Raw genomic sequence first — 24,283 nt, 5'->3', positions numbered from 1 at the left:
GGCTTGAACAGCAAGTCACCGACACTCACGGATCTGAGCTAAACCACTCCTTTCACTTTCCAACTGGTTCAACCGAAAGGAAAAGACCCCCAGTTTTAGGTCATCAAAAGAAAAACAAAAGAAAAAAAACTACAAAAACCGTCAAATACTTTCTCAGACACCAATTTAGGTTATCAATCACCCTCAGAACTAACTGAGGACAGCATAAACCCAAAAGCGTTACAGATTCAATAGTCTACACTACTGAATCGCGCCTTACAAGAAGACAATTCAAAAACTGCTTCCCTTGGATCTACACTTGTGACCTGAAAAGGCCTCTGCTTTCTAAATTAGAAAACAGGGGAATCTGCAATATGAACACACACAAAAGCTAGAAAGGCATAATTGTAAAACTACTTCATGGGGATGGGAAGGAAATGGAGGGGTTTGGGACACCCTGCTGTTTGGCCAGAACAGCAAGGGACAGGGGCAGAAAAACAGGGAAAGGGAATCAAAGTAGCATTAACAATTATACAAGGCTGCAAAACTGGTATTACAAATTCACTTTAGCTTTGGGGTTTGGTTTCTTAGCGTTTACCTTGTGGGACTTGAAAAGCGGAAGATGGGACTGAGAGCACGTGGCCATGGTGGCCATGCGGTCACAGCGCAGCACGTGGTGTTAGCTGTGCCGTACCGGGTTTAGCAGGAAAGGGTTAACTCTCGGGGGTTTGTTAAGGGAAAGGGGGTTAGGGAGAAGGAGCAGCGAGGGGAGGAGGGGGTAAGGAAGGAGGTTACACAATTTACAAAACCGAGTTTTGGAAGGTGCGGGGCTTGGGCACAACTGAAGACTGCTTTTTCCTTCTCTGATGGCCGTCTGGCTGAGTTCCTTTCGCTGCTGTCCAGGGGCGTTGGCTGCTCGGGCTCGATCGACGGTGTGCGGGGCTCTTCTCGCCGCTGTTGCCGGGCGGGGGGAGGGGCGCCTGCTCTCCGCGCGGCTTCTCCCGGTGCTGGGGCCCGCGCGCGCTGCGGCGGGGCCGGGACCACGTGTTGGCTCCGCCGGGACTGCCCCGCGCCGCGGTCCCGCTGGGCTGGGGCCGCTCCTCCGCCGGGGCCGTGCCGGGCCGGGGCCGCTCCGCCACCGGTTCGCCGCCCGCGCCGCGGCTGCCGCGGGCCGGACGGTGCCGCGCCGCTGCCGCGCAGCCCGCGCCGCCGAGCCGAGGCGGGCCGGGGCCGCGCCGCAGCCTCGCGCCGCTGCAGCGGTCCCGCCGCGCCGGGGCTCACGAGGTCTCCGCGCGGTGGGGGAGGGGCCGCCCCGGGCCGCGATGGCCCAGAACGGCCGCTCCACCGGAGACGGCACAGAAACGGAGTTACCATGGTCCATCTTGCCCCAGGGTCGCCGATGCCGTTGCCCCACGTTGGGCGCCATCTGTTGTTGTTTAAATTTATGGGGGGGTCCCCGGGGAGTGCCCCCCGGAGACCCCCGGGGTCTTTTGGGGTCGTGGTGTTCCCGGGCTTGCAGGCAAGGAGACTTCAGACGCCGGTGGGGTGCTGATGAGGTGAGGGTTTATTCACTGAGGGAGAGGGGAAGGGGAGGGGGGAGGGGGAAAGGGGGGGAGAGGAGAGAGGAGCGTCCGGACGCCTCCAGGGGAAGAGGGGCAAGAGGGGCAGAGCCTTCTGCCTTGGCATTCTTATCACAGAGGTTCAAAGGGGCGCGGTAACATTCTCCAGCCAATGAGGTTACAGATACAGGATACTGCAGGGAGGATACAGACTTAGGACAAACCATACATTTTCCAAGGGTGAGCCAGAGCAAACCATTTCCATAAAATGCAATCCCACAACTATGTTCTTGTAGAGCACACTCTTGCTAGCACACAGGGTATGTGAGGTTATGGAAAAATCTGATAACAAAATTCCAAGTCAGAAAATTGCTTAAGTAGGAGACTGATGGGACAAAGTAGACAACAAGTATTAAGGTAAAGTATCTAACATTGTTATCCTGCTCTCAGCATACCCACAGTCCCACTGCCCCTCAATCCAAACCCAGAGCAAGCGTCTTGGACCATTTCAGCCTTGTATCACAGCTGGATAGTTTGTTTTGAGTATAGTGACTGTAATAAAGCCTAGTTCCCTACAGCTTTGTGCCCTTTGATCCTTTATTTCTTATCTTCAGCTTCCTTTTTCCCCTCCCTCTACCTTCTTGTGTCACTTCAGTGAGGAAGAATCAGCACATTGTGTAGCTGAGAGCTGTAAATCTAAGTGAATAGCCAACACATCTGTGCTGATTAACCAGCTGGCTGCCACCAAATAACACACAGCTGCCCTCCTTTGTGTGCCTGCCTTTTGTAGCCACGCTTCTGTTTCCATTTGTTACCAGTAGCTTCCTGTTATACTAAAGCACTGCTCAGGCTGAAATTTTCTGTGCTTCTGCTTCAATGGGCACCTGCACAGCTCCACATGAAGGTACAGGAATGGGGTTTTGGGCTTTCCTAAAAAATTTAGTACAAAACAAATGGAGCCTAGTCCCACACTTGTTAAACTGTTCAGCCATAATTTTAATGTATCCTTCTGACTGAAAATGGGAAAATATCATAGCCCTTAGTTTACAAAATGTTATATAAATAAATTATTTTTTAGTGGAAAGGACAGTCTGGTGACAGAAGCAGTAAGAAATTCCTGGTTCTATCTTCAAAGCATGGTTTTAACAAGACTCACAAATCAGGAAATACATCATATATTTCATTTACAGAGGTATGAGACTATAAACTGATCTTTAAATGAGTTCCATGTATTTGTGTACCTGTAAGCCAGCAGGCTTTGGCAATATAATACATGATGAAATAATTAAAGAAAAAAAATTATGGTTAGCATGGACTATTTGTTTCCTGTTTCTAATGGGAACATTTTCCACATTGTTTCAGCAAAGGCTGGCAATATTTGAAAACAGGCAAGACAAAATTGGCAGACAATTAATAGCCTCAGCATCAGAGAGAAACAAGGGAAGCCATTAACACTTGCAGTCACCAGTATCATTTTAATATATTCATTTTCACTTAACACTATGAACCATGAGCTTTCTTTCCTATTGTAAAGGTGAGTCATACTGAGATTAAAAAACTCGCTCAGAATTGAAGATGAATGATAGCTTTCTATCCCTATATTCCGATTGCAAAATTAAAGTCCTCAATTAATTAAATATCCACAGGAAGTGTTCTGTGCATGGTATCTATTGCTCTAAAGCATAGAGTTGTTTTTTTCTTCTAGAAAGTAAGCAAAAAATAAAAAGCTAAATCAGTTTTAAAGTGCCTAGGAATACCTAGACATATGCTCAAAATGTAATGATAGAGGCAGTCATTTCTGTCTCAGGGTTTTCAGTTATTCTTCAGTCTAGAAGAACTATTCCAGTTTTTCTAAATCAGGATTTATCAGTAGTGAATCATGATTTTGTCTTCAGAAATCAAAAGTGAATTCTGGTACAAAGACTGTTGAATCTCAGCCATTACCCTAATCTCTGTTTAAAATACATTCTCTTGTGTTATGCTACAATACAGAAATCCGTGGCTTTCCTTCAAGAATGTAACATGTCAGCTTTTGGAAGACTCTTAAAGGGATTATGTGTGCATATTTAAATGTGAAGCATGAGATCATCAGTCCTACAGAGATCACTGGGATTAACAAGGCATCTTTTTTTAATTGAATAAGCAACCCTCTGAATGAACTCGGCATCTTTTTGCAGTCTACCACCTTCAAAATGCCATACCATCTGTTCCTCTTATATTTTTAATTGTTTTTACAAAGTGATATGTGACATTTTTGCAGTGCATACTATATTATGAAAAGGAGATTACATTAGACTTTTTAATTATTCAGGATACAAGTATTTTTGAATGTGGGTATAGCAAGAGACGTATTTCTGATGAGAACTTGTCTGTGAAGAAAGCATTATAAAAATGGAAAGAAAAATCTCAAAGCCAGTTTTCATACTTACACAATGGGTATTGATGGCTTTTCCCTTTTGCTAAATCTGATTATGTCTTTTTCTTGGTTTTAAAGGAGAATGGGCAAATTATAGGAAATGCATGACTGTTCTACCACCAGATGTATGCAATTCTTTTTTATTTTACTTGGTTATTTCTATCCTGTAGTACAAAACTGGGTGCAGGTAAAGAGGAGAAAGTTTGTGTTCGAACAATAGAATTCTAAACTTCAAAGCAAAATAGAGAGACAGACCTTTTGTTGCTGAATATCAAAGTTATTTGCACAAATCAAAGCTGATACATAAATGTCATGTTCATAATATGACTGTGATGTAGTTTAAAATTTGTGGGGTCCCCAGGGAGGGTCCCCCGGGAGACCCCTGGGTCCTAGGATCGTGGGTGTTCCCGTGCTGGCAAGCAAAGAGACTTCAGGCGGCTGCTGAGGTGCTGATCAGATGAGGGTTTGTGGCAGTGCATGTTTTTGAATTTATTGTTTGTCTGTAAAAGTCCAGTTCTATGTATCCCTACCTTCCCCCCCTAATTAATATTCCTTTGTTCCTCTCCTCCATCACGAGGTGTCTGCACCTGTTCCCTTCGGTTAATTGTCAGTTATCTTTCCCGCCTTGAGTTTTCCCCTCCCAGTTCTCTTTAATTGGTCCGAAGCACCCTTTTCCCCCTCTGTTCTCCCTAGAGACTGTAAACCATTGGCTGGAGGCGGCCAACCCCACCCCCTTCTCCCCCCTTCTCTGCTCCCCTTAAAACCCTGTGTTAATTCGAAATCTGGGTCCAGAAACGGCTCAGAGTTAAGTTAATAAACTCTCTGTCGCACTGTTTGCTGGATCCTCCTTTCCTTCCTCTGCCTTGCCGCCTCAACACCCCCTCATAAGCTCCTACGGGGTCGTGCACCTGTCGGAGCCCGCTCTGCCGCCGCGGCGCGCGGGCTGGCTCTGGACTGCGCCTTGTCCCGGTGCTTGGGCTGGCTCGGGGCGACACCCAGTGGTTCTTTAGAGGCACCGCGGCAAAGCGTCTGGCGCCCAATGTGCGGGCCGAGGGTTAGCGGGGTTCGGATTAGGAGCCGACCTCGCGAAGAGAACTCCTGGACGTCACGCAGCCTCGGCGGGAGCTGCCTCTTCTGAGGACGTGCTCCCCGAGGAGGGGAAGGCAGCGCCCTGTATCGCACTCTACAAGGCGTCTTCCCCCGGCAGAGGAATTCCCGAAGACCAGCTTTTTGCACCCGTGCCAGGTTTGCTGAGTATAAAACCCCCTTTTTCCACGAGGGGGGCTTTCAGTATAGCAGTTCCGTGTGGGCTACACCCCCGGTCTGTGGTCGCGTGGCCCCGGGAGCTGGGTTTTGGGGCTCTTCTTCCCGGTTTGGAAATCCCTGGCGTTTTGTGGGGTTTTTTTACTTTTGGTTTTGTTTTTTGCGATCGGAGGTAGTTTTGAAGTCCATGCCGCGCCCCGGTGGTTTTGCGGTTGCTAGTGAGTGTGTTTTTGTTTGCCCGTTTTTAAGCGCGTGGCAGTTTACCTTTTCCTTTGTGATCTTTAGTTTATCTGGTCTTTGGAGTGTGCAGATCTTGCCAACTCAGAGAGAATGGGTGCATCTCTGAGCTCTGCACAGAAAGGGGTTTATTACGTTTGTGTTTCAATGTTAGAAGTTCAGAAAGTTCAGTTTTCTAAGGGTTGTTTAAAGAGATTGATTCTGTGGCTTTTCTTGCACCTTCCAAATACCTCAGAGGTAGCAGTTCACAGCTCCCAGTTCTGGGAGGCTGCAGAGAGAAAATTGGTTCATGCAGAAAGTTCAAAAGACAAAAAGGTCCAAGATCTCATGTTTTTGATCTCAAAGCTAAAGTTCATTACAAAACAAAAAAAGGGGCAAGAAAATCCACGGACTAAGAGATCTACCCCAGTTCCCCCTCACCCCAGCACCAGTCCCTCTGTCCCTAAAAAAGGAATTTTGAAGAGAGCAGAAACCCAGACACCTGCTAGCCCAGGCTCTCTACAAAATTCCTTGTCGTCTAGCCTCAGCAGTCCTGGCCGGACTGCTGGGGATCCCTTGAGGCACCATGGCCACGTGGCTCGAGGATCTTACCTCCCCCCATCTTCCCCTACAGTTAAGCCCAGAGTTAAGTTTGCTTTGAGTGAGTCACAGGCTCCACAAAATGGTGCCTGTGATCCACAAAATGGCGGCAGCCGATTTTCAGGGTCGACATCTTTTTCTCCCCTGAATCCTTTCTCTCCTACCCCCCCTCCCCTTCATTCCAACCCCTTCTTTCCCCCCTCCCCTCACTACCCACCCAACCCCTTTCTTTCCCCAACTCCTCCCACAACCCCTCCCCTTCTCCAAAAGTTCTCACCCTCTCGTCCCGCCCCTGTTCCTCCCCCTACTCCTCCTACTACTCCTCCCACTACTCCTCCCACCTCCCGGCAAGCCCCTCCCACTCATCCCGCCTCAACTCCTCCCACTACCCCTCCCATTTCCCACAGGGCTCCACCCCATTCTCACCCCGCCCATCACTCCACCCCTAGGGTGGAGCCGGCTGCATCTCCCCACCCCGGAAGGAGACCATCTTGGCAGCAAAATTCCCACGCTTTTTCTTCTGGTTCCCACGATTCGGAACCAGTAGATAATCATGATGGGAATGAGGAAGTACACCTCTCTGCAGCGCCAGTCACCTACGGAAAGACCCAGGGGGGTGACATTCAAAAAGCTAATTGGCATCCTTTTTCTCAAAACATAATTAGAGAGCTCTGTAAGGCGCACAAGGAGTTTGGCAGAGAGAGTCAATACTTCCGGGGCCTCCTAACAGCAGATTTAGCAGGGGTCACAGTAATCCCCGCAGACTTAAGACAGCTTTTTGCTTGCTTAATGAACGGCACAGAGTTCACCCTCTGGGAAGCCGCCTTTAAGCAAGCACTGCGGGAAGCTATTCCAACATTGCCATTCCCGGCAATTGACGAGCAGGGGAACCCTCTCTCCGTTGAGCTACTCAGTGGGGAAGGCTCTTTTAGTTCCCCTGATGCCCAAGCTCTTCTGATTCCTCCCTCAGTGTTATCAGTGGTCAAAGACATTGCATGTAAGGCATTTCTTACCTTACAGCCACACGCACCTCTACCACCTTTCACCACCATTAAGCAGGGACCTTCAGAGCCTTTTGTAGATTTTGTTGAGAAACTTTCTAGGGCTCTAGAAGTGCAGGTGCCAGACGAGAGTGCAAGGGGGAAGATCAGGGAAAACCTTGTTTTTGTTAATGCTAATTATTTGTGTAAACAAGCTATTCTGAGTCTTCCCCTAGACCCTCCATGCACTCTTCAATCGATGCTACAAGTCTGTCAAATGAAGGTCCCATTCCTCGCGCGTCAAAATCCACCTGCTCCAGTTCCACCTGCAACTCCTGCGAGGACTGTGCGTGTGGCAGAACACCCCAATCATCGTTCCCAACCACAACACCGCCCTGCTCGTCACGGATGCTGTTTCCTCTGTAAAGAAGAGGGGCATTTTGCACACGAATGCCCCAACAAACCAAAAGGGAGAAGGACGCCAGCTACGCCACCAGGAACATCGCAGCCCTCCCGTGGCGACCAAAAAAACTGAAGGGGGAGCGCGGGTCCACCCGGCGTGATGACCCCAACAGGGTGGACCACGAAGGGGGAGATGCCTTTGGGGGTCGCTGGAACGAAACAAAACTACCTGACTGGACACTTTTAAATCCTGCTTGGGACTCAGCCAAACCAATACTAACCACTTCCTCTCTCTATGACCCTTTCAGGTTGCACCTTACCAAGAGTCTGCACCTACAGGATCGGGCTTGGCATCAAGTCACCCTCAACCCGAAGGAGCTGAAGGACTGGCCACTGGCGACAGGAGGTAAGTTCATCGTCATCGGCGATTGTAAATACACTCCGCAAGAGATTGAGGTGCTTCCTGGGACGCTCTATAACAATCCCAGGGCCCTCATGATCTGGCTGCGTACTACTCATCCCCCAACATTTGTCCCAAAAGGACAAATTGTTGCACAGGCCCTTCCCTATGGGGATCCCGAACATTACACCTTTTCTGTAAACACTGTGCATCGTGTCACTACACAGAAGCCCATCATTATGTGTAAAATGACACTAGGGGATGAGTCAGTAAATACACCATTGCTTTTTGACACAGGGGCAGATGTGACAATAGTCCCCACTAAGGACTGGCCGTCACATTGGGCTTTAGAGGACGTGCCTGCAAGCATCCGCGGTGTAGGTGGGTTTAAATCGGCAAAACAATCTAAAGTCATGGTAAAATTTGAGGGACCAAAAGGACAATTGGCTTCTACCCGTCCTTTTGTTTTAGATTATGAGCGGCCCCTGTTTGGGAGAGATCTCATGTCTCAGTGGGGGGGGTCACAATTTGCATTCCAGATCCTCCACAGGATTTTTCAATAGCAGTCACTGAGAAGCGCCCGGCCCTAAGACTGACTTGGAAAACAGATGAACCAGTCTGGGTCGAACAGTGGCCGCTGTCCACAGAAAAATTGAAGGCGCTTGAGGAGCTCGTGGAGGAGCAGTTACAGAAGGGGCACATCGTAGAGACCAACTCCCCATGGAACTCGCCAGTTTTTGTCATTCGCAAGAGTGACAAAAAGCGATGGTGCCTCCTCCATGACCTCCGACAAATTAACAATGTGATAGAAGACATGGGGTCCCTACAACCAGGGATGCCGTCCCCCACCATGCTACCCCAAAATTGGAATTTGGCTGTTATTGACATCAAGGATTGCTTTTTCCAAATTCCACTGCACCCGGATGACGCACCACGTTTTGCCTTCTCGGTCCCTTTCATCAACCGAGCGGCCCCAAGGAAGAGATATCACTGGAGAGTTCTCCCTCAGGGAATGAAGAACTCTCCAGTGATGTGTCAGCAGTTTGTCTCTTCCTTGCTGCACCCTGTGCGCACAGCCGCGGAGGGGGTTGTCATCCATCATTACATGGATGACATCCTCGTTTGCGTGCCGACGGACGATGAACTTTCACGAGCGCTTGACCTCGTAACAAGTTCTTTAGTTGCTGCAGGGTTTGTGCTGCAAGAGGATAAGATTCAGAAGATGCCGCCTTGGAAGTACCTGGGCCTAGAAATTGGAAAGAGGACCGTTGTTCCTCAAAAATTGGACATTCGGACTACCGTCCGTACCCTTGCCGATGCCCATCAGCTCTGCGGTGCTTTGAACTGGGTAAGGCCCTGGCTAGGTCTGACCACCGAGGATCTGGCACCCCTTTTCAATTTGTTGAAAGGGGGAGAGGAGCTTAGTTCTCCCAGGGTACTTACTGCAGAGGCAAAAGCAGCGTTGGAGAAAGTCCAAGAGGCAATGTCATCAAGGCAAGCACACAGGTGTGATCCCAAGCTACCCTTCAGGTTCATCATAATGGGTAAGCTGCCACATCTTCATGGGATCATTTTTCAATGGGACCCAAATAAATCACATGACACCAAGGGCCAAGGCAGAGGAGACCCTCTCCTTATTATAGAGTGGATCTTTCTCAGCCATCACCGGCCCAAGAGGATGACACAGCCACAAGAGCTCATGGCTGAGCTGATCCGCAAAGCGAGAACGCGGATGCGGGATCTGGCCGGTTGTGACTTCGAATACATTCACATACCAATTAGCTTATCAACGGGCCAATTAACCAAAATTATGTTAGAACACCTGCTTCAAGAAAATGAAGCATTGCAATTTGCTCTAGATTCCTTTACGGGACAAATCTCAATTCATCGGCCGGCTCACAAATTGTTCAATTCAGAAGTGACTTTTAGATTGGCATTAAAGAGTGTCCGGAGCAAGAGACCCCTTGATGCTCTGACCGTTTTTACTGACGTGTCCGGGGCTTCTCACAAGTCAGTAATGACTTGGGAGGATCCCAAAACTCGGCAGTGGGATGCAGATATTGAGATTGTTGAGGGTTCTCCTCAGATTGCCGAGTTGGCCGCTGTCGTCAGAGCCTTTGAGAGGTTCCCCGGACCCTTCAATTTAGTTACCGACTCCGCGTACGTTGCAGGGGTGGTATCTAGAGCTGATCAGGCCATTTTGCAACAGGTGTCTAACACAGCTCTATATGAGCAGCTCTCGAAGCTAGTCAAGCTTGTATCCCACCGAGAGCATCCCTTCTATGTGATGCATACGAGGTCACATACTGATTTGCCTGGGTTCGTTGCCGAGGGAAACAGAAGGGCTGATGCCCTTGCTGCCCCAGTGGCAATAGCCCCGTTGCCTGATGTTTTCAAGCAGGCAAAGCTCAGCCATCAGCTATTCCATCAGAATGCGCCTAGTCTTGCTCGACGCTTTCACCTCACACGTCAGCAAGCTAAGGCGATTGTCGGCTCGTGTCCATCCTGTCAGTCCCATGCAGTGCCGACATTGCATGCCGGAGTCAACCCCAGGGGGTTGGAAAGTTGTGAGCTCTGGCAGATGGACGTCACCCACATTACATCTTTTGGGAAGCTGAAATACGTCCACGTATCAGTGGACACTTTCTCCGGTGCTGTATATGCCTCTGCGCATGCAGGGGAGAGAGCCCATCATGTCATCCAACACTTGGTCCAGGCTTTCTCATTTATGGGCATCCCCAAGGGGATAAAAACTGACAACGGACCAGCGTACAAATCTAAGGAGCTTGCAGATTTCCTGCAGCAATGGGGAGTGGAACATAAGACAGGCATCCCCCACTCCCCCACAGGCCAGGCGATCGTAGAGAGGACCCACCAAAACATCAAACGGGTCCTCCAACAACAACAACAGGTGCTAAAAACTGAGACACTTTCCATCAGGTTGGCCAGGGCTTTGTATGTCATAAACTTTTTAAATTGCTCCTTTGAAAATCCTAACCCGCCTATTGTCAGGCATTTCCAGTGCAACACCGACTGGAAGGTTGAGCGCCACCCGCCCGTCTTGGTAAGGTCCCCTGACTCAGGAAAAGTTGAGGGTCCCTTCGCCCTAGTGACGTGGGGGCGTGGGTACGCCTGCGTTCTCACTGATGGGGGGTTGAAGTGGATCCCGGCAAAATGGGTCAAGCCTTACATTCAAAAAAGGAGAGAAAGGGAAGGAAAAGTCCCACAGGTGGCTTCAGTGGCGCTACGCCGCCGAAGAAAGTGTTCCAAGACCCCCCCATTTGACACCATTTGGGAATGGGAAAATGACTCCCCCTTAGCATGTTTCTATGAGACCTCATGAATTGTGTTTTTAAGTTTGTTTTATAGGTCCTGTCCACCCCGATCGAGTATGCAGACCATACATTTCATCATTGTGATCACCAGCCTCCTGACAACCAGTCAAGCCTGGCTTGTGCCACAGCCCGCTGCGAATGTGTGGACCACGCTGGCGCGGTCCTTAGGCCAGGATCACATCTGCCTAAACCAGGCCAGTGCCTCGGACCCGATCTCCTCCTGCCTCGTGGGGATCCCTTTTCAAAATCATGAATTGCCCGAAAGACTGCTCTATTATGCCTGCCGTTTAGATAAAATCAGGCCCCGTGTTAGTCCTTTTATTAGTTGGAGGAATTTCTTTTTCCGCTTAGAGAATTCAAAAGATGAACCCCAGGAGCTGGAACTCCTTGGTTCAGCCAAAGCCCGGTTTTGCATCCACTTCACCAATGAGGCAAATGCCCTTAACCCCAAGACAAAACATGTGGCTCAGTCCAATTCCTTATATCACGCCAGATCGTGGTGTGAGGGCATGGCTAAAGGAGCACTTCCCCCCCAAGTTTACAATCACCCCAAAAAATTGCCAAAAGGTGTTTTTTTGATTTGCGGGACCCATGCTTGGGCAGGCATCCCCTCTCACCTTTCAGGAGGTCCGTGCACCTTAGGGAAATTGGGACTGTTTTCACCTAACAAAACCCAAATTATGGATTGGGAGCAAAAGAAAAACGGTGCACATAAATCGGCTATTTCTAAAAGAGATTTGAAGAATTTGGACCCAAACTGCGATTCAGAAATTGTACATTGGAGTAAGTCTAAAGGAGTCGCAGTTACTATATTTGCCCCCTGGGTTTCAATTGCCAAAAATATGGGGGAATTGGCTCATCTAGAGTGTTGGGTGGCCAAACAGTCAAAGATGACTTCCAAGGCCCTATATAAGCTCCTGCAAGATGAGGATTTAACGAGGCAAGCCACCCTCCAAAATCGGGCGGCCATAGATTACCTCTTGCTCCTCCACGGGCATAGCTGTGAGGAGTTCGAGGGTCTATGTTGTTTTAACTTGTCGAGCCGGGCCGAGGACACGAAGCAGATCTTGCGGCAGATGCAAGATATGGTCGGGCAGATAAAAAAAGAAACATTGGACTGGTTAAATAACATCTTCAGTGACTGGGGGCTCTCTGGATGGGTAGGATCCATTCTGAGGACCATTTTGTTATTTATGTTCATCATTTTATTAATCCTGGTGGCCTTCGGACTAATTAGAAAGATGATGTTTAAATTGATTTCCAGTGCCACTTCTTCCCCCTCTCCAGAAGTTAATTACACAGCGGTGTCAGTTGACCCTGAAGAAATGGACTTAGAAGGCTCCGAAGACTATCCGGAGTCTGAATACCTTCCTGACCTGCCGCAGCCTTTTTCATCTTAATTCAAAGAAAAGGGGGAGATGTGGCAGTGCATGCTTTTGAATTTATTGTTTGTCTGTAAAAGTCCAGTTCTATGTATCCCTACCTTCCCCCCCTAATTAATATTCCTTTGTTCCTCTCCTCCATCACGAGGTGTCTGCACCTGTTCCCTTCGGTTAATTGTCAGTTATCTTTCCCGCCTTGAGTTTTCCCCTCCCAGTTCTCTTTAATTGGTCCGAAGCACCCTTTTCCCCCTCTGTTCTCCCTAGAGACTGTAAACCATTGGCTGGAGGCGGCCAACCCCACCCCCTTCTCCCCCCTTCTCTGCTCCCCTTAAAACCCTGTGTTAATTCGAAATCTGGGTCCAGAAACGGCTCAGAGTTAAGTTAATAAACTCTCTGTCGCACTGTTTGCTGGATCCTCCTTTCCTTCCTCTGCCTTGCCGCCTCAACACCCCCTCATAAGCTCCTACGGGGTCGTGCACCTGTCGGAGCCCGCTCTGCCGCCGCAGCGCGCGGGCTGGCTCTGGACTGCGCCTTGTCCCGGTGCTTGGGCTGGCTCGGGGCGACACCCAGTGGTTCTTTAGAGGCACCGCGGCAAGGGTTTATTCAGAGTCTCACTCCAGGCAGGGAGCATGGTCCTGTGGGAGTGGGGGAAGGGGAGAGGGGGAAGGGGAGCATCTCGAGACCTCCAGGGGGAAGAGGGGCAAAGAGGGCGAGACCCCTGCGTTTGCACTCTTAACACCGAGGTTCAAGGTGGGCACGGTAACATTCTCCAGCCAATGAGGTTACAGATACATGATACTGCAGGGAGGGTACAGACTTGGGATAAACCATACATTTTCCAGGGGTGAACAAGAGCATACCATTTCAATAAAATGCAATTCCACAATTCACCCTTTTTTTCTTTAAAATGTGAGAAGAGAAATATGACATATGACAATTAACAATTTAAAAATGAAACAGTAATTACACAGTTTTGCAGCATGAAACCAAATACAATTGCAGTAAGGATTATGATATACTGTGAACAGTTTATCTGACTTTGTAATTGCAGTAAACGGGTTACGCAAGCAGATATAATAAACTAGCATTATCTTTTTATCAGTCAGTAACAATAGTCATTTTACTCAAGCTGGTTTAACACTGCTCTAAAAATGTATTCAATGTAAAAGGGATTGAGACTTGTTTCAGGCAATGGGTGCTCAATCTTTTGTTAGAACAGCAATTTAGGGAGCTTACTGTTTTCATTTTATGCATAACCTTCCATCAGAGGGTGCAGAAAGTCACAAACTTGCATCCGACTCTCATCTCAGCTTTAAAACTAGAGATGCAGGGGAAATCTCTTACAGCTCCAAGGGGAAACCTCCCCAAAGCCAAACACTAATTTTCAGGAAGTCAGATCATCAAGGCCACAGAGGATAAGACAGTTTTAACTCTACCCAATAAAGCATGTTCTGAGGAGTGTACCCACTTTCACTGCATATTTTTCAATAGGTCATTTAATAAAATAGATATTGACATGATAGTAAGGGTGACAGTGAGGAAGAGCTTTATGATTTGCACATCCAGATCTGATGCTGATATCTGGAATTTTGCAACACATAAAAGTGTACCATCATATCAGGTGTCTCAGAAAACTATGCAGTAATAATTTTCTTATTCATGTACATAACCCGGGAGTTTTATTAATAATGGCCATGCTAAAAGGCTAGTAAATAAAGCTTAGTAATGAAATACACACGTTGGTACATGATATCATTAAAACCAATTCACTTACAATATGCCATAAAATTCATGGGCTTGTACTTTATACCAGATCTTGGCAGAGTAATTAAATAATTATCAAGCCTTTACAATAATTAACATTGTTAATAAGTCTGTATGATATGAAAAATATGAAAATCAGTTGAGAATTTTCAGGATTTGGATGATTGGTGGGTTTTCCCTCTCTTGGAAGGAATTTAATAAAGAAACATGTGAAAGCAGGAGCACCATTATACTTACTGGAAATCAAAGAAAGATAATGAATGGAATAAGAGGTTAGAAATCAGGAGGTATCAATTTATCTTCCTCATTATGCTCCATTAAGTGAAACCATGCTATCAAATAAAAATGATTTTGTGCATCAATGTAAAATCTTTCTTTGCAGTTTGAAATTATGAACTCCAAACCTTTGTATGTGCTCCTTAGCTCCAATATGTTTATGACAATAGCCCGAATTTTCATGTCTTTTAAACTCAATTTGGACTGAAGCCCCAGAAAGAATTTAGTGTGGATTAAGCTTCTCTAATGAGGACATTTGAGAATTTTCCAGTAAAAGGTTTTTTTTTCCTATAAAATTAAGATATATCAGCAATGACCTTTTGATGGGAACATGATGGTTTTGCAAATGTTTTCTAAGTCACAAGCATGTGTCCCTCAGAGACTATCTTAATTTTTTATCATCCTGCCATGCACTGTTCAGGTTCCCAGACTGAGTCTGTTGTTTTAAAATAACTCCAGGAGGCAGATTAATCCATTCCTGGGAACGTAGAGGGTTTTGAGTTGCCTTCCTCCAAAGAGGGGCAGATAAAGGGAAGCAAATGCCATTTAGGATCCCAAGACTACCAGCACCTGTAAAGACTTTCTACAGTCTACCTTTGGGTTCCTGGCTGTTTAGCACAGCATCAGGTCTACGTCCGGAGTATTTCAGGTCCAAGCAGAACTTCATTTCCAGCTTTACAGAAATATCTGAAGCTTACCAAATCATCAAGATCAGATTCCAAGCCAGGAACTCCTTGAACAAAAGAAGTAATCAATCTATTCAGGAAGAAAACAGAGAAGTCTGCAATATAGAACAGCTTAATTTAAGCAGGTTATCATTATAAATGTGATATCACAATAATATCTCCATTTCCATCACAGGAAAATAATTTAAGTACTTTATTTTTTCATCCAGATCTCTCCTGCAAGTAGCCCATACTGAAGAGACACTATTCCAAAGTCTACATGTCCCAAACTTTATGGTTTGGGCATGTGAATCATGACTAGACAGTCCAAAGTATCTATGCATATTTGGGAGGAGGGGGGCTGGCTCCAAGAAAAAAAAAGGATGCCTTTGTGACAGTGTAGGTGTACTAAACTCTGTCAGATAGACTAAAAATAAAAACAAAACCTCCAATGGTTAAGAAACACTCCTAGAAAGATAAGCTTGAAAACATAGACTGAGCGTGAAGGGACAGTAGTGTTCCAGATACTCACCTGTTAGTTATATGACTTCTCTTCAGGAATGCATGAATATGAAAAATGCTTCTAGCAGCTTCAGATGCCATGACATATTTTATTTCAGCTTCCAGCACAAAGAGAAGTATAAACACTGTTCTTTCCTCACATCACCAGAGAATGAATTCTGCCATTTGGGAAAGGAGAAAACAGAAACCCATGATCCCTTTTCCCCACAGTCTAAGAACTAAAATGAAACTGAATATATGCATCTCATCTAAAGGAACAAACAGTATCTACATCACTGTCACCAGACGTTTTTGGGAGATACTGCATTTCAGATTTTTTTTTTAAGAAGAAAACAAACTTGTCTGTAAATGGCAAAACTCGACATTTTGCCACATTTTGGACTTGAGTATGCGCCACAGATAAAGCAGGTCCATAATTTTAATGGCAGTACACTGTAACATTTTAAATAATAAAATGAGTCTCAAAATATTTAGCAGTTTGCCATTATGAGGGCAGCTTTATTCTTTAAATTCTCTCCTTTTATTCTATTTAGCTATGAGAAAAGGATTCATGTTCTTTATTCTTTCCTATGGTTTTCATTATTATTTTCTAAATCTATAATGCTTTGTTTACTCTTTTTCATGGTCCAGAGACTTTTTGCAGTTTCTTCTTTCAGTGTACTTTACAGACAAGCCACAGGAATAGTTCTATGGTTCTTTTTTTCCCTGTCAATTATTGATTGTACTATTTTCCTTGTCAGTACACTGATTGTACTATTTTTGAAGAGAAGAAACTGGTTTTTCATGATTAAACATTGTTCTTTAGCACAGATAGAAACAACTATAAAATCAAATCTCCAGTGGGGTTACAATTTTGCTTTGCTCAAGGAGGTATAGTGTGGCTTTTCTCCTATATTTGGTTTACACGTGCAACCTAACTTGAGTTATACAAGTAAGCTATAACAGTAATTATATCTTTTTAACAACTACTAGACTCTGAAATAATATTACATTGCATAGATATATAATATGTAGTGTATCTCCTGAAGCAACATTCTAGAATTTGTAGTGTGTTGGAGTCCATGTTTCCATGGATCCTCTGCAGAGAGTGAGAAGTACAGAGATAGAATTAAAACCTTTAGAAAAATTAGAATATATAAAGCTTTAGATGCATAAAGTAGAAATCTAATCCTCAGCTTTAAGTTTTACATGCCCTAAGTCCTAGTTGTTAGTGTAGAAGGACACAGCTTCAGGCCTAGTGATAGAGTATAGACATAACAAAAATAGGGTAAAGTGCTGCTTGTAATTTTGTATGAACTCTGTGTAGGGAAGACAGTTTTTCATATATGCTATGACAGAAGTTTTCTACATAACAAGATAGAACTTTATGCTAGTAAGATAGAGTTTTACGTTAATAGATATGCTATGTGCATAGGTTTTGACGCTGTTTTTTGTAGTTTTACGAACTTTAGAATTGTACCTAGATTGGTTAGTGTGTAGATAAAATATATGACTATGCATTTTGTAATTTGGCATAAAAAAGCCTCTGAGTTAGAAGTGAAAGAGTCGGTCGGTCGGTCGGTCGGTCGGTCGATTGATTGATCAATCCGACCTATCAATCCAACCTCCACTTTCTGCAGCCTGAGGAAGGAGCCCTGCCAGGGAGCCGGATGGGATTCTAAAGGTACCATCTATTGTTGCCTGGGATCTGGGCCCTGGGGTCCTGTCCCTTCCCCTGCGAGGGTTGGGGACCCTGGGACCCCTCCTTGCCCCTGCGATCCCGTCCCTTCCCTTTCCCCCTCCAGCATTTGCCCCGGAACTCTGCTCGGGGCTGCTGGGGAGTCTGCAAGGGTTCAGGACCCCGGGACCTCCTTCCTGTCTCTGCAACCAGGAACTGTGTGGGTTTGGGACCCCGGGACCCCTCCTTGTCCCTGCGACCCCCTGGATGGGAACTCTGTGCGGTTTGGGACTCCCCATCACCATCGCGATTCCACAAACGAGGGCTCTGCGTGGGTTCGGAATCTCGGGGCCCCTTTCTGTTGTTGTGATCCCCGCGGCTGAGACCCCTGTCTGGGATCTGTGATCTTGTGATCCCTTTCTGTTACTGTGACCCCACGGTTGGAAAATCCTGCTTGGGGTCAGGAGATGGGAGGCTGATTTACCTAGAGGCTGTAATGTCAGATTTATGCTTGCTTATAGTCTTACTAGAGTTTTGCTTGTTAGGAATTCTATGCTTTGCTTGCTGTTTCATTAGAACTTTGTGTGTTAAGATTTCTATGCTTTGGCTATTGTTTTATTTGGACTTTGCTTGCTTATGTTTATAATTGGTTGTATTGTAAAGCCACTCTTAGGACTCTCGCACCTTCAGATACATGCTTTGTAAATAAACCACTCTGCTTAGATACTAAAATGTTGTAAGACCTATAAAGACTTTTTACCCATAACACGGCCTCGGCAGTAGTGTATAATTTGGGGTTTAGTGTCTGGAATTTTTGCTTGCCCTTTTCTAAAGGAAAATAAGCAGTATTCTTCTCTCAAGATGAACAGTTAATCAACAAGCTAAATGAAAAATTGATGTTATAGCAGTATTAGAAGAAGTTCTGCTAAAATTATAATGTGATGGTAGTCATAATTATCTCTCCAAGTGGCAGGTATGTCTCAGTGTAGGAACTATAGCCAATTCACCAAACTCAGAAGTGTTTCTTAGGGAGTAATATTGGAAAGAACTGCACTGAAAGCTTCTGTTTTAAGCTTAATGCACCAAATATCTACCAGGAAAATTTAAAAAAAGATCATATGGGAAGTGGAGTTGATGTAACATGGAAACTCTTAAGCATCTTCAGTCCAGCACATCTAAATTGCTGAGTACTTTCATATGTACTTCATAAGAGTCAGTTCTTCTCTTCCCTTGCTTTCCAGTGTGGACTGCCTGAGGCTCTTGCTGCAAGAACTAATACAGATCTTTCTATTCCCCTGTGCTAGACTATCCAGAATATTAAAAGCAAAGGAAACCCTTTTCAATTGGCCATATTTCAGTACAGAAGAATAGGTAAAGAGTCTCACTTCTCACTGGAGATCTAGAGGACTGTGAGACGGATTCATGGTTTACTCCACTGCTATTATGTGCATTTGCTGAGGGCCATGTGAAAGTGATGGAAATTACATCTGAAGAAGTTTTGAAGGATTTTTGTTTTTTTGGTTTTGTAGGATTTGTTCTTCCAGTTGGGTTTTAGGCAAACAGGACCAAATTTGCATGTCTATCAAAGCTTTGATTATGTCAAAATAAATTATGTCAACTTTCTAGTATAGAAAATTTTGAAATACATGAAGTTTGGTTAATTTAAAATAAACTAAGAATGTAACAAAGCAGTAAGATGCAATGTGGAAAGCTACTGACATATTTTTGGAATGGAAGGATAGTATCAAGCCTATGAGGCACACATCCAAAAAAGTTGAGGCTGAATAATATGCAGGGAATGAGAAATGAAGCTACTTAGAGAAAAGATTACCTATAAAGAACTGAGAAGATGTCTTAGCAAATGCATTTTATCTAACCTTCAGTCTAAGCAAGGCAAGAGTCTTTTGACAAATAAAAGCAAGTAGCTAAGCCTTTACAAGCAAATATCTGAGTCAATTCATTTTAGATCACTCATGACTCAACTAACCTATAACACCATTTCACTGTGACATACAGGGAGGAAAACAATTTATGCTGGGGTTCCTTTTCATACTGCTAATCTGTATTAAAGATTAATTTGTACTTAAATTGTTAGTGTCTTGTGTTCCATTTATAGACAAATCTTATGAGACCCTCTTTGACACTACATTCAGTTTCCTGACTATTCTACATTCACTTCCATTCAGGTTTCTGAAAAAAAATTAATTTTGGAGATGGGCAACATCTCCATTGTCCCAAAGGTGTGAATGCTATAATAGCCACCAAAAAAGCAGCAACTCTTACCTGCCAATCAAAAATCTGGCATCGGGATCAGTATTTACTAATTTGCAAGAGCATCTAGAAGCCTTTACTATCTTCCTAGAAAACATTAAAGCCATGAAAAAGTTGTTGTTTATGTATCAAAAAACTTGACAATTTTGAAATCTGAACATAGTATTTCTTTCCATAGCTGGGTGACATGATAAACAGAATTTTTCCTATTCAACATAATAGTATATACAAATGCAAGCACTGAAAAGGAGTGCTTAAAACAGGAAAATAAAAAATCTCGATGAAATCTCTCATGCTAAGAAGCTATGGGGCTGATTTAATTCTATGTGCCACAAGAAGACTAAATGCCTGAGTAGGTACTACTGGATTCTCTGCTTTAAATCAACATAGCAAATCATCTAAACACCTAAATCATCTAATCATCTAAACACTGAAGGGTTTACTTTTTCATTATGAAAAAGCCAGAAATGTGGGCAATTTAATTATGGTGGTAAAACCACTGCATTTTCCTGCATAAAGAGAATGATATAGATCATATATTTTTGTCAAATTTCTTTCTTGTTGTTTCAGAAATGTTTCTGAATGCCAAATGTAAGCCTGTATTGTTCTACTCGGGTTGCTTTAAGCTGATTAAATGGAAGAATATTACCTATTTAAATGAAATAATGACTAAGAGATTAATCTAAGGTGAGGTAATATACCACAGACCAGAAAAGAAAGACCTGTGAGATGATTGCATGTTACCAGTGAAAATCAAGAGGAAAAAAGTACATACCACTAGAGGTTTGCCAGTTGGAGTGGAAGTTAAACTAGAGATAATTTAATGAAATATTTATTACTGACTGCAAGATATGGTTTTGCATTTTCCCAAATGGGGCTCCTTTGAAAGGTGTATTGATTAATCTATGTGCATTATCATGCTCATGTTCATAGCAAATCCAAATAACTTATCAAAGTTTTTATATAATTACAAAGCCTCTACATCTTTTGAGAGTTATGATACACTCTTGAATGTGTGTTATTTATAAATGTCAGGCTTTAGTGCCTTACAAGTAAAAAAGTATCACCATGGAAAGGAAAATATAGCCATGTATATTGTCAACATTTACAATAGCACTTCGTTTAGTAGCAATAAAGTATTTTGCAAGTAGCATTTGATGTGTATTTTGGGTATAACAAGAACATTGACTCAGTTACTGGTGTAAATGCATCTTATTTTAGCAAAGCTCATGGTCATTTTCCTAGGATCCCCACAGACTGTTTTACACCATAGACAGAGTGAGCTTCTGACACTCTTTCCCTTAAAGAGTTATGTGAACAGTGGTGGATTTGCTGAAGGACGTGAGAAGGCCACAGCTGTATTAAGACCCCCCAATTTCTGCTGTATCTGAGTATCACACCAGGTGAATGCATCTACATTCACAAATCCTTTGCACTGCTCTTCAGCATTTCAGCGTGAGCTGAGGCACAGTAAGCCAGACAAACACCAGTTTGAGTTTTGCATCTCTGCTATGCATTTATGTTATAGGAAAAATACAAATTAGAGATTTAATGGAATCCATAATTTTTCATCACCTGATGCAAAAAACCCTGTGTATTTATGATGAACCCCAGAAAGTGATATAACCTGAGCTGTGATCAGAATAGGTCCTCAGTCATAATCACTTTCACCTGTGACACAGCAGGACATATTGTAGTGTCACTTGCATTTAAACTGATACTATCTGTTAATGGGTATGAATCCATACACTTTCATCTTACTAGCACTGCTTGTATGTTCATTTCAATTATTCTAAAACCTGATCATAATGGCCACTGAACAAACGTAATCTGTGGGTAAGACAGGAAGAAAAAAAGAAATGGAAACAAGAGGCTTGTGCTGGGCTCAGCCTAAGGATGGAGTGAAAAGATAGAGGACAGTGGAGGGACATATATAGACATTTATGAGAAATCTTCATGAAGTCTGGGACTCGATCTTGGGGCTGGAGACAGAGCAACGCAGGTCCAACCAATATGGTTATAACACACGTTCTCCTCTTTATTCATGAGATGGCTGGTTATATACAGTAAGAATAGTTTACAGTAACAGGTGCATTTCTATTGGCAGTGAAGCGTGGACAAATAAGTAAACTATTACAGTTTAAGGCAGCTACCGTATTTCCATCCTATCTTAGCTAAGGCATGTACACACCTTAAGTGAATTTTCTAACTGCGCCACAGGTTTATCTACTTCTAGGCAGGCCAGAATCTGAGGCCTAGTTTGGGATAGCTCAACCTTTATAAGTCATCCTGCTCTTGCTACAATTGCCTGTTTTTTTCTTTTGAGCTATCCAAACTGGGTCTGTGGCATGGCTGGCTACTTTTGCATACACTGTTACAAGCAAGCACTACTTGATTTGCCCAGAAAAACCCTAAGATCCCAGCCATTAAAAGCAAAAAGATTAAAGCACAGCATTCAGTCCTTGCCATTCATTCATACACAGGTTCTGAATATAAAGTCCCAAAATCATCTGCAGTCTCTTCTTCACTGCCTGGTGATGTATCATGACTGCAGGCTTCTCTGTTGTTACTGGGATAGTCGATGTTGCTGTGTCCTTGTTGCTCTATAGCATTTTGCATATCTGCGGTGAATGCTGCTGTCTCGTTGTCTTGTTCAGCTCTGGCAGCTTTTACTAGCATCTTATTGACTCTACAGCTTTGAAGAAGGAAAAGCTAAAACAGTTCTGGTATGTGAGTTGGCATTCTCAAAGGCAAGGGAATGGAATAGATGTTCTTGCATATCAATGAAAATAAAACATGATTATCAAATCATTTTTACTATCACCTCAGAGACTGCAAGGTGCTGAAACACCATCCTTTAGTGAAGATCCCGATACTCTTTCCCGGGCAAGGATACCAGGTTTCACCTCAAAGTTGATTCAGCTGTTATATCAATAAGATCAAATTGCGAAATCAAAATAACTTGCATATTATTTTTTGGAGCAGAAACCTCTGGGCTTTGCTGGCAAACAACATCTGTCCAAGTTAAAATTAGAGTTTGGCCAGGACTCAAACTTTAAATTGGAGTGGTGCTCTTTAGTATATCCTCTAAATAAAACCTCTAATAACAATAACCATATAATGCTTAAAACATAATAAACTGTCATAATATCTTTACACAAAAGAAATACTTAAAATGCAACTTAAGAAAAATTCTGACTTGCGCTTAACAATACAACTATATTTTTTAACATCAGTACTGACAAACTGCTTAAATGGCTAAAAAATAAATAGAAACATTCAAAATGACAAATGCTTGTTGAAAAACCCTATAAACAAATTACAAAGCATAAAAACTTAACTGCAATATCAACTTACAAGTGCTATCAATTTTTATATATTTTTTCATATTATATAATCAATATATTAATACTTAACCTGTCAACAAATTGTATTTTAAGACTCTCATACACTTATGAATTCAAAATGAAACACAAAAGACTAAAACAATTCACAACTAACAATAAAATCAAAGATCTAAACAATTGCATCTTCTCTTTAAATCTTATTTATCAATGTTCTATCATCATCATTTCAAATGAAACTGTTTCATTTTCGAAGAAAAATAACTAAACTTTGCAAATTAACCAAACATACTTTTTATAAATTGTAAATCACCTTTTAAATCAACTAACACTTAAATCTAACATAAATCTTAATAAAAAATTTTACAACTTACAGTAATCTTATAAAATCTATATGCAGCAAATCAATAAAATATAAATTCATTACTAATTAAACTTCTTGAAACTTAAATATAAACTGAACTTAAACTCATCAGGGCCCAAATCTTAACAATAAACTTTAAAATTATATATTTAGCAATATGTAACTCAAACTCAAACTAAACCACACAAAAATGAATCTTAACAACATCAAAATATAGAAACATAACTCAACCTTACACACAATGAATAACTCTGGCTAAAAGCTCATTTTCATTTCATTTTCTATTTTATCTTCTTTATGATAGGATGTCCATTTCTCACACTGTGTTTCTCACACAATGATTGACTGCTCCACAACAGAGGGACGAATGATTGTATTTTCTTCTGGTCTTTTCTTACAATGTCCACATGCTGTTCTGTTGAAACACTTGTTGAAGTGCTGTGAGAATTCCTTCACTTTGGGCTTGGAGGATCTTATCAAGTTGAAATATGTCTGCTTTGCTGTATGTTTTCACTATCTTTGCTTAACAATCCTGGAAGCTCTTCAGGCATTGGCATAACATAAGGTCGAGTCACAAAGACTTGATTGCTTTCAAAGATGATACTGACAGGTTCTGCACTTATTGAGGGGACACTCATGCTGCCCACCCTCACCGCGTGGGGGTAGGGAGATCTCAGAGACCAATCTGACAGCCAGTACAGTTGATTTATAGTGGAAGTGCTCACGCCTGTATCGAGAAGTAGTGATAGGGTGACAAATTGCATTGATGCAGACTGCGAGAGCACAGGAGCTTTAATTCGAGCTGGGTCTGATTTCTCGGAGGCTGACATGGATGCAGCCATGTTTGTTTTGATCACATGTGCTGATGATGTCAGCTCTTTTTCTGGT

The sequence above is a fragment of the Prinia subflava genome (genome assembly GCF_021018805.1).
Source record: "Prinia subflava isolate CZ2003 ecotype Zambia chromosome W unlocalized genomic scaffold, Cam_Psub_1.2 scaffold_2cwr_NEW, whole genome shotgun sequence".
Taxonomy (NCBI): domain Eukaryota; kingdom Metazoa; phylum Chordata; class Aves; order Passeriformes; family Cisticolidae; genus Prinia; species Prinia subflava.
Note: the sequence above shows the minus strand (reverse complement) of the source record.